The following is an 11,592-nucleotide window of genomic DNA, read 5'->3' as shown; positions in this document are numbered from 1 at the left end:
CCCAGTATCGCTGGGGGCATTATACACCTGTAGTATTACTTTAAACTTTACAACTGAATTAGTAAGTATGAGTTCGTCGATTTACATTCTTCAAGATTGCCATTTAGCTCATACCTATTCTTTTTTGCTCAATATTTCACATTAAAATCTGAAAGGTTCAACTTTTTTTTTTATTATCTGAGCCAAGTCTATGTGAAATACAAGCAGTGAAAAAATATGCCATTTAATGTGATGAAAATCTAAATAGCCTTCAATATTATAAATTATAATCGGGAGTTTGTATTGTGGGAACTGCAAGGAGTGCGGAAAAACAGGAATATATTGCAGCCCCCCAACCCCCCAGGAAAACCCCCACAAACACGCTACAAGCGGGCATCTTGCACGCGTGAGAGGCTGTCGATAGATTACAAAAATATTTTAAACCAAACCAAACTTTTGTGGTATAGCAGTTTGATTGCACTATACTCGGCGAGCTCCATATTTCCTGGACATCCACTTCATGGGATCTCGTGTATTGCGAGAACTTTAAAGTATTATTAAACAAATGTAATAGATATACACGTATTGGACAATGGAAATACCTCCATTGATTACCGCATTCATTAATGTTTCCACATCCTTAATTCTATAATAATTGAATTGACACTCTAAAAAGTGGACAAATTCCATTTAACTGATGTGAGTGTGCAAGAACATCATTTTAATTTATGATCTAAACATTATGATTTTTTAAAGATTTTCTGGTCGCTATTTAGAGACGCACAAGTTTGAGTAAAATAAGCAGCAATAAAGAATACCTATCAAACTGTGAAGGATTCTGTCAAGAAATCTTTGTGATATTCAATGGGAAAACGTTTATTTTTTCATTCATTTTATTTCAAAGATGAAAATTAACACAAAACTCTATGCGTTGAAAAATGGCCGTAGCGTAATCTTTGTGCGTTTTGCGCTCTTACTTGGTGAGACTGGCTTATAAAACTGTTCTTAAGCGAGAAGTTTATGAAATAATGAAAACGTTCAGAAAAATTATAAGTTGGCGGATTCTAAAATGATGAATGGAAAGTGCAGTTCTGATTGGTCAAAAAGAAAAGTGATGTCACCCTTACTTGATGAGAATGGCTTGCAAAACTGTTCTTAAGCGAGTACTTTATAAAAAAAACAAAGTGATGAATAGAAAGAGCAGTTCTGATTGGTCAAAAAGAAAAGTTACGTCAGTGTTATCACAGCTGATAATACAAGCAGTTGTGATATAACTGTTTATCACATAGATAATTTTAGGTTATATATATATTAAATGTATTTTTCATACATATGTACTTTAGGACGTCTTGCTCTTACTGGCTAAATGTTGTAACATTCAATTTATCTGTGGTTGCTTTTAACCTTATAATATGATATGAGTACACGTGTTCTCAATATAGCTTAAATGTGGTATACAATAGGTCTGAACATTATGTAAAATTTACGGAAACTATCACACTAGTGTAAATTACAACTTAATCAGTAGCTATACTCTCAGAGCATTATCCATTTTGGTGTATACATCAGCTCGGGTGTTGAATCCAAGTATTCCATTATCTGTATCTTATTGTTCTTTGTTAGACCTATGAGTGGAGTGACGCTTGAAATGAAACTAAGTCTTGCTTTTATCCTCTAAATGTGACACAAAGCCATGTTTAAAACGTGTCAGGTAGGATGGCGTGCTACTCCCATCAGTTTCTTTGTTTCAATGGAAAGGATATCCTTAAATCCTCAGATACAATCTATTAATATTTTTTTGCCATTTCTGAGGTTATCTCAATATGATTTAACAACATATTTTCGTCCGCCTCTACACATTTGCAATGTAAAGAAACATCCTGAATTACTAGGCGGATGTTAACGTACTGGATAAACTATATGTATTTAAGGGTTAAATGTATAAAGCGCATTAAATCAAGTTTCAGGAATTTGGTAAACGATAATCAAATAATGCATACACTACTTCCTTGTTATAGGTTTACATTGGCGCTGATGTTTTACAATCAAGAATGAGTTCAACAGTCGATCTGATCTAAGGTTTTACTTAAGGCAAAACATCCTTAAATTAATTTATTCTTGTTATGCAACTGCAGTGTCACCAAACTCTGAGGGACGAATATACTCACTGCAACAGGGACAATAGTAACTATTTAAAGTATTCTGAAACTCTGATGAATGTGTAGTTTTTACCTGGTAATCATGAGGCAGGTGAGCGGAGTTAGGTTTGGTTTGTTTTTGTTTAACGTCCTATTAACAGCCAGGGTCATTTAAGGACGTGCCAGGTTTGGAGGTGGAGGAAAGCCGGAGTACCCGGAGAAAAACCACCGGCATACGGTCAGTACCTGGCAACTGCCCCACGTAGGTTTCGAACTCGCAACCCAGAGGTGGAAGGCTAGCGTTAAAGTGTTGGACACCTTAACCACTCGGCCACCGCGGCCCCTTCTACAATATGATTCCTACGGTGGAATATTGTACAATAAAGGGCGAGGAACTGATCATTTTCATCGAACGATGGTTAGCCCTAAACTAGCCCGAGTTTCCTCTGGCCCTGGCACCATGTATGGTGTAGGTGTCAGGGCCAGAGGAAATTCGGACTAGCCCTAAACCTAGTATCATACTGTTACACTGTTTAGTATTCTCATCATTTAGGGTGGTCGGGTGGCACAGTGGCAACACGCTTGCCTTTCACCTAGGCGGCCGGGGTTCGATTTCCCGATCGGGCGTAAGATCTGCCTGACAACGTGGTTTTCCCCCAGGTACTCCGGTTTCCTCACACAGTAAGGCCCCTCCCGCTTCAGCCCGGGGCCAACAAGCGTGATTAATATAAGTTGATATAACTTGTTTCGCAATTGTTGTAAGATAAACATAGTTTGCATTTATTTTACATTTTTAAACTCATACGGATAATTCAAAATACGCTCCGATTAATTTACATTTCCTGTCCCTGTGTATATACATGTAGGATCTGGTACAAGGCGCCATTAATTAAGTCAGCGGGGCGTAATTTTACTCTTTAAATGTAATAATATTCCAGAATGATGGCACTACAAGTTTATGTTTTTATTGTTTATCTATGATCATTATATACATAAATATAATTCCTTAGCTGCTGTTAAGAATAGAAAACTCTACAAAAGAAATAAAATCATCAAACATGGAAATATGAACGACCAGCAAAAACAGTTTACATCCTTGTAAAGCAGCGAAGAAATTCTTTGTTTCGTTCACCCGCCAACCCAATGCCAAAAAGTGTACTTTAAATGCACTTCTATTTAAATTAACGTTAAGCTGTCCCAGCATCATTATTGGTGTACATTGTTACGAGGATGAAACAATTCAACAGTGGTGATCATTTTACCATTCCATACAGATTACATCAGGATTGTGATTTAATTACCCATGTGATCGTTTATTTGTTAAGAGTACGTTAATGTATAAAATTTCAACAGCAGGTTTTTGCACGTGTTAAACACATCATGGGTTACGCATTTTATCAGAGAATATTTTCAAAACAGATGTTTAATACCAGTGTCGAATTGTTATAAAGCAATTTATTTGTAATTGTCTCCATATACTTGTTGTTATGTCACTTTTGATTGTGTTTTAATCACCTCCATAACTGGAAGTACATCCAAACTTGATCAGTTCGAAAGTGGTCATAGCAGGGATCCACACTCCATATCTTTTTATTTACTTATCAGATATATCTAACAATCTGGATGTCAACAAAAGGTAAGTGGTTAATATTCCGTTTGGCATTCGAATTTAAGTACAAATCAATATTACATACCTTGTAAAATCTTATTAAGTTTATTTAATTGTTCTTTGTGTGATAAACCGTGTTTTTGTAGATTGTAACAGGTTTGTTTCGACAATATAAAATCAGTTATCACGCCGATCGAACCAATCTAGCTTGACGTCTGTGGTGTTTATTACATCACGTTGGTAAAGTGTTTTTAAATTCGAGAATGATCTACAAGCGTCGACACTCGTGATAAACGTCCTGTTCTATAGCGACACAATTTACACTTTCAACTCCTATTTCGTATATTACCTTACTGAAATACAGCATTGTCTCTGCAAAACTAAAATACCATATACTGAATACCAACACTTATCCTACAGCCGAATGCAATTATCAATCACATTCTAGAAAAAAATACTTCTGGTTAATATATTTGTACAATTTGAATCGAACAATATAAAGTATTATTTTCGCAGCATTTTTTTCCATTATTGAAGTAAGTTCTTTCGTTTCTAATAGGGTATCGTACATGTACTTTTATTTTTCTGTTGCTATTCTTTAACATAAAGTAAATTCTGTGTGAACTATTTAGTATTATGACCTGCTGGTATTTCGTCGTATCAGTTGATATTTCAATGTCGTTGCAAAATCAAATGTCGTATCGTTGTTTTATGGAATTTATTATCTAATTTTAAAGCCCTTGTTTCGAGAAGTAACAATTTTAGTTTCTTCAACAAAAGAATTGTTTTAACGAATATATCATTGATCAAATGAAGCCGGAAAGGCACAATAGTCAAAGCGATGCAATTAAAAGCGGTGCAATATCACTTAACTACTATTATACACTGTATCCGTGTGAATAAGTTATTTACCATCTGGTGATTATTCTTGATTTTTTTCTACTTTAAATCTGTATGATCCTTGATAGCTAAGGGAGGTCTGGATTAGTTTAGACAGTAGATAGACAGAAAGTGTCTCTTATTATAGGATAAATGATGTAGAATTAATGTGCTTTATTACGGCTTCGTTCCTTTAGCGTTATCAAATACTTCAATGTCTTTTAAGATAATTTTCTAATTTTGTATATTACCGAGAACCTATTCATCTTTCGGCACAGACACTTTTAAGTAATATACCCGCGACTTCTTCATTACATTTCCCAGCTCTAACTACAATGCTGCTTGGTTCGGCTTATAGAAACTTTCATATAAACCACCAATATAACTGCCATTCTCTAGCTATGAATAAGAAAAAGTCATGATTGTAATAGTCATTATGTATTCTACATAAGACTTCATTTTCCATCATTGATCAATCGAGTCCATCATTTATCTGATTAATTGGCATAATCGTATTACGTAAACTATTACAAAGGGGCAGAACACAGCAATATTAGGAAGAAAGATGTAATACCATGCATGTGATTGTGTGAAATTGAATAAATTCATCAAATTATAAATAATTTTGAAACCCTGACATACACAATGCATATTTACTCTATGATTATGAGTAATTTGTAACTAGCATCTAAGTTAATACTTTCAGCCGATGTAACAATAATGTATGTGCAAGATACTGTATGTCGACTTATAAGCGTACGGCTATTGTTCTGGCAGTGATTATTGTGAGAACTTTGGTGCAGAAAACCTTCTGAGTCGTTTACCTTGGGTTGACATATGCTTGGGACTGGAAGGATACACCAATACATGGCAGTTGATGCTGGACACAAAATGAGATATCACATTAGAAATGAGAGGTAAAAATCTTCGAAGAATTTGTACGTCAGACAAGAGCAGCAATCCTGTTTACATTTGCGTCGAATGCAACCTTTGGTTGAGTCAATAATTCGGATGCGGTTCAGGATATTGAAACTCAAAGTCTTTACGGTGTTAATGACCAAACCGGGACTAAGTCCGGCGAGTAACCATCTGGCATCTCAATACTAAGGTGTCAAGTCATTATAACGATTCTCTTAGAAAGCCACGCGCCCCTAAAGCTAACGTTATCGATAGTCGTATCACAAGGTGGCTGCGCTGGAGTTAGTCCAGACATATGTCGTGATAATGGCCTTTAACAATGGATAATTACTCCAATATACACATCGTTAGGGATGACCGCTGGCTTTACATTTCGATAAGACAATGTATGTTTGTATATTTTGTGGAAAGGTATTTATTTCTATATCCTAAAATACACCCTTCTGGATCTCAACAAGAGGTTGACTCTTTGGAGTACGGAGGAGTCCTAGAAGTATACAACAACTGAATTATAGAGTTTCATCATTCTGCATTTACTCAATCTGATATTAAATTCAAATATATATAAAGGTTGTTTTCTCTTGCGTTACTTTTGTACAATCCTTTGGAAAATATTAAAATCGTTCAAATTCATTTTCCTAAAGTGTTATTATGCAGGTATTGTATAGGGTCGTGGGATATAGCATGTGTCAAGGTTCCCGAGGCCAAGTCTATTTCCCGAGGTGAAGCTCTGCAAAGATGGCGAGCTCCGACCACTTCTCGCTTCACTCGGCAACTGTCGGTGTTTTTTTGTACCAATTTCCGCCCACCTCTTGAATAATGGACTCTCCGAAAATACAGATATATTTTGGTGCCGCATGGGTGTTTTAGTTCTGAAACTAACACACAAGACTAAAACACATTATACGCGAAGTCAAGAAAAAGTACTCGATATAAGCTGAAACACAAAAATGGCTTCTCTTTACAAAGGCCTACATGCAATAACACTATTTTGACGCCATGAGTAAATGGCGTCACAGTATTATATCGATAATGGGGAAATATGATTGATAAATATCGCAAAAAATAAGTTATTCATTACATAAAGTTCATAACTTCGAAAAGTTTTCAAGATAAATGGCTCATGAATATAATGAACAAACAATCAATTAACAAACAGAACAGACATTGTTGAATACGCATATATTTCTTCTTCAATGCTTCATCTCCCCTGAATTTTTCGACCTTTTTGATTGATGGATAAAGTTCCTATCAGCAGTATAAAATCTGTTTTACTTATGAACGATCACAAGAGACAGTTTTCACCTACTCCATTTACTTTTCGTTAACCTGATAACCGTCCAGGAGATAAGATATGTGTTGGAACCTTTCATCAGGGTTATGTTACAAATCAGATGATTGACACTATCATGGTAATATGATATCTTTGCGTTAACACACATAAAGCACAAGTACATGAGTCATTCGTATGTGAATACAGGACATTTATAGCAATTAATCTAGATATACCTACCGTCTGTTATACTGTGATTTGTCTTCATTCAGTTTCTAACTGAATTATGATAAAGATATTTATAGGACGAAACTCTATCTGAAGTTCGGGCCACATCAGTCATCCATTAATATATGAGTCTATCTCGTATAGACGTTAAATTATTCCATCAGTGTTACGATATATTTCAAATATATTTCAGGTTGATCTGAACCTAGAAACATCAAGACATCACATAATTTTTCATTGTTGACATAACGTTTCCGTATTCGTTACATAGTCGGATGCTTGACAGGACGTCGGAACAACTGTTTCGCTTTAAAAATGATAATTTTCTGAATAATTTCAGATATCTGACGATCCAGTTTGTATAGAATATATGGTATTTTTGCTATTTTATGGTATTTGTCACTACGGACTGGGGAACATAAGAGAGAGGACATTATATATCATAATATCAAAAATGGAAATAAAGATACTATGCGAGTAACACTCTCTCTTTTCAAACTATGATATTATCAAATCTAACTGCACAGTTAGAGTAAGGTTCCATTATATAAGGGGTCAAAGGGCTCTAACGACCACCCGAGTTATTATATATTTCAATCAGTTTGTTCTTTTTTCAACCCGTCCATCAGTCCAAGGGATCAATTAGGGCCAATATGTGCATACTATCAAACTGTCATTCCATACTATTAAATTCTAACCATGTTTAAATTACTTCAAACGGCCATTCAACATATGATCCTCAAAATTGTGAGTTCCCTTATATAGACTAAAGCAAAGTTTACTCCTAGCTACCCTACGGGAAAGGAAAGACCCTATGGTCATCAAATTCACTATTCTGGTAAATAATTCCCAAATTTGATTGACCTATGGCTATGGAAAGTCTCTGAAAAATGGTATTGAAATTGGTACAATTGTTGCGGAGAAATAAAAAATATAAATGCTTACTGACGCCCGTCTCACTACGACGGGAAAAGTCATTAGAGAGTTCGACCTAAAACAGGACATAAAATAAACATATCTTTGATCTATTTGTCGTTGAAGTATTAAAACGGTGAAACACAATTAAGTGTCCTACCTAAGTTATCTGCAATTGTAGGGAATACTGAATTAATCATTAGATATTAGTGATATACTCAAATGACTTACCTGATTGTTACCTCAGTACTCTCGAACAACGGAAAGTAGAGCTAGGTGTTTCAGGAGGGTGAGCAATTTTCTGATTCAAGGAAGATTTCGTACAGTAAAGTCAAAGTGAGAACCGTGTCAGTGACAACGTTATGTTCACCAATCGTAATCTCTCAAAATACATTGTATACGTATAACACTTAAAGTGTGTGTTTCTGGAAAAGAGTATTTGGTAAAGCTATCTCGTGCTTCATTTTATGGAGATACAGATTATGTATTTGCTTACAAATATATATTGAAATATGATATGTTGCTCGAGATTGTCTGAAATTAAAGCTGATACGTAAACAAAATTATAAATAAGTTATTTTATCCATTTAGTTATTTTATTTTAATTACTACAATAGTAAAGTTTTTTATAATTGCAATTATGTATACCGCGTTAATCGTCACTGGTTCTAAGACAACTACCCGGCTGTGTGGGATCGTCATTGGTTCTAAAACAAATACCCCTCTTTTTAGGATCGTCATTGATTCTAAAACAATACTCCTCTTTTTAGGATCGTCATTGATTCTAAAACGATACTCCTCTTTTTAGGATCGTCATTGATTCTTAAACAAATACCCGTCTGTGTAGGATCATCATATAAAAATACATTTTCTTCCTGTCATGTTAAGTGAAGGAATTTAGATAGTTATTTTTGTGATGCTATTCTAATCAATTATTCGTTGTTGGGGCACACTTTCCAATTACAATCCTATTGACCACCAACCAGCTCCAAGCAGTAACAAAAACACCAGTTTGTTCGTTTTGTCTTGAAGCTCATCCTTACATCAGTAGCGTGGGTGGTATGACTGTGTTCGTACGGTACCATGATGAGTAAGTCAAATGAAGTAAAACATTGTCACTTTCCATTTTGTTTTATAGTTTATTTAACCGACGCATGTTGTCCGAAAATAATGGATGCCTTGTACCTCGTTTGAAAGCAAGCTGTATCTTTTCATCATATTTAATCATTGTTTTCTAGGGATTGTCCTACAGGTGATTTTTTTGGAATACATAGGGAATGTCATCTCATTGAGTAACTCGAGAAATATCGATATATAAATATAAAGGCAAACAATTAAAAAAATATGGCTCGCGCAATATGTCAATCATAGTAAATAGCAAAATTATGTGAATACTCGTGTAAAGGGCAAAAGTATCGAAGTCGCGGAAATGAGAAATTTGAAATCCAAGTCATATCCATATCTTTTCGAAAACATAAATCAGAGCTCAGTGCTGAGTACAATTAATAAAATTAGAAGCATCCCCCAGGTAAAGTAAACATTTTAAATATCATGTCGATATATCGCTAAGTTTTAGGTTCACCCGAGATCTCTTTGTCCCACCAGCAGCGAAACTGACTTAATGGTAAATGAAGGCGAGAATAACAACTTAAGTGTAGAGAAGACTTCATGTGCCTTTACAGGATTACAGACACCATTCAGGTTTTCCTTCCAAAAGACAGATTATATACTGTCTATATATATTCAGTAGATACAGTAATCTTCTGGCGAACGTTTGTTTTCCGACTATCTCTGCTATCAGTATGGGTAAACACACAAATCACAGCCCTGTCTACTCCTATACATACAACATTAGAATAAGAAGTGGTTTTCAAACATTGTATGACTGTAAGCACGTGTTTCGTATAAACACTCTCACGCGACTCTCACGTACGTGGCCCTGGGCAAGTCCGGCCGGTTTCGTCGGTTGTTGAAGAGCTCCTGATGAGCTTTGCCCCTTTAACTGGTGTATTTGCTCTTTCAACTACTCTTCACAATGCCAGTTTTTAACCATACGAATAGAAACCTTGTTGAATCTCTCATACAGTGTTGGCTGCTTGTTAAATGACCAAGCTCTTAGTATTGCACTCTATGAAAGGTCATATAGTGTTGTTTTGTAAATTGGACGAATAACCTTATCAACACTGTAAACATGTAATTATGATCAATTTTATCTGTCGCCTCATTAAGCTAAACGAATTAAACTGTTTAACTTTGTAACACTTTTCTTTCAATTTGCATTTTACCGATGTTGATACCTGCAGATATGTTTTACATATTTGGAAAGTTAACTATTACGTTGAATTACTTAGATTAGTATACAGTTAACATCAATGTCACCTTCTCCAGGGAATGGGGTTATACAGAATTACCTTAAAGTTTACCATGATACTGCCAAATCCATATAGTTTATGATGTTTGCTGAATCATGACCAGGCAACAAATTGTAAGCGTGCCAAGTTTAAACCGAAGCAAGTGCAATAACGGTATTTGATACCAACATTATTGGGAAATATTTATAATTTATAAACGTGGTACGTATTTCTAGTCCAGCTACCAGGTCAAATGCTAATGCATTAAGCACTATGCTTTAATAGTGTTTCCCAGTCTAAGACCTTCTGAGCCGTAATTAGTTCTCGCCGTGGAGAGGGATCAGTCTTCGGGAGTCTTACGGCATGCTTGCGAACGAAACACCGGAAAGAGATGTACATGTCTTTAAACATTTAATCTGTTTGTGAAATATTATTTTTGGAAAATGTTATATCTTCCATGTTACGTATTGCTGTACTGTACGTGTTTGCTTGCCTACAAGCTGCTAGGGATTAAGAAAATGTCTGATGCCCCCATTGCATGATTGTGACAGGCGACTAAATTTGGGAGTGTTTTTTCTCTCTGTCTTTACTTTCCTCTTCCAAATATCTCCGTTAACACTGCCTCGGTTCTGTCCCCTGGCGGAGACACACCACATTCTATAGAAATGTTAGTTACGAATCCTGCATGGCGCTCTGCATTTCGGAAGCGGGACAACTGATTCGACCGTGGCCAGTATAATGTAACCGAACAATGTGTGCTCTGCTGGGTGTCTTCGGCAGTATGCTTCAGTAAGATAGCACTATAAACCCGACTTCAATTTCGCTCTATCATAAGGAACAGGAAGATAGCGCAGTCTTCCAAAACACACACACAAATACACTACACGCATTCATCTTACACAACCTTGTATTACAATTTGTCGTTTTGCGAGGTAATTCTAAGAAAAACAAATGTAGTCTAGTTGAATATTTACACGATGAGACTTGTATCTTTGATTATTTGTGCGGCATTTTTACAGTTTTAAAGGATACAAAGATGTAGGTGTCCCTTGGCTAATATTTTGTAAGGTAAACAAACCACCATTCCTTTTTTTGTTTTCCATAAAGCGATTTGTTGTATAACTGCAGCACTCTTTTGAAACAAGTGTTTAAAATACTGTCGACATGCCTTTGTATCTTTGTAAGTGGTAACATGTGCCATCTAAACGAGAAAAATATTAAAGCTCAAAAAAGTCATTTGAAGTGTATCCATGTGGCTCATTGCTATAATGCTGAAACATCCTCAAGTAAAATAATTATCGA

Source organism: Pecten maximus, chromosome 19 (assembly GCF_902652985.1).
Source record: "Pecten maximus chromosome 19, xPecMax1.1, whole genome shotgun sequence".
Lineage (NCBI taxonomy): Eukaryota > Metazoa > Mollusca > Bivalvia > Pectinida > Pectinidae > Pecten > Pecten maximus.
Note: the sequence above shows the minus strand (reverse complement) of the source record.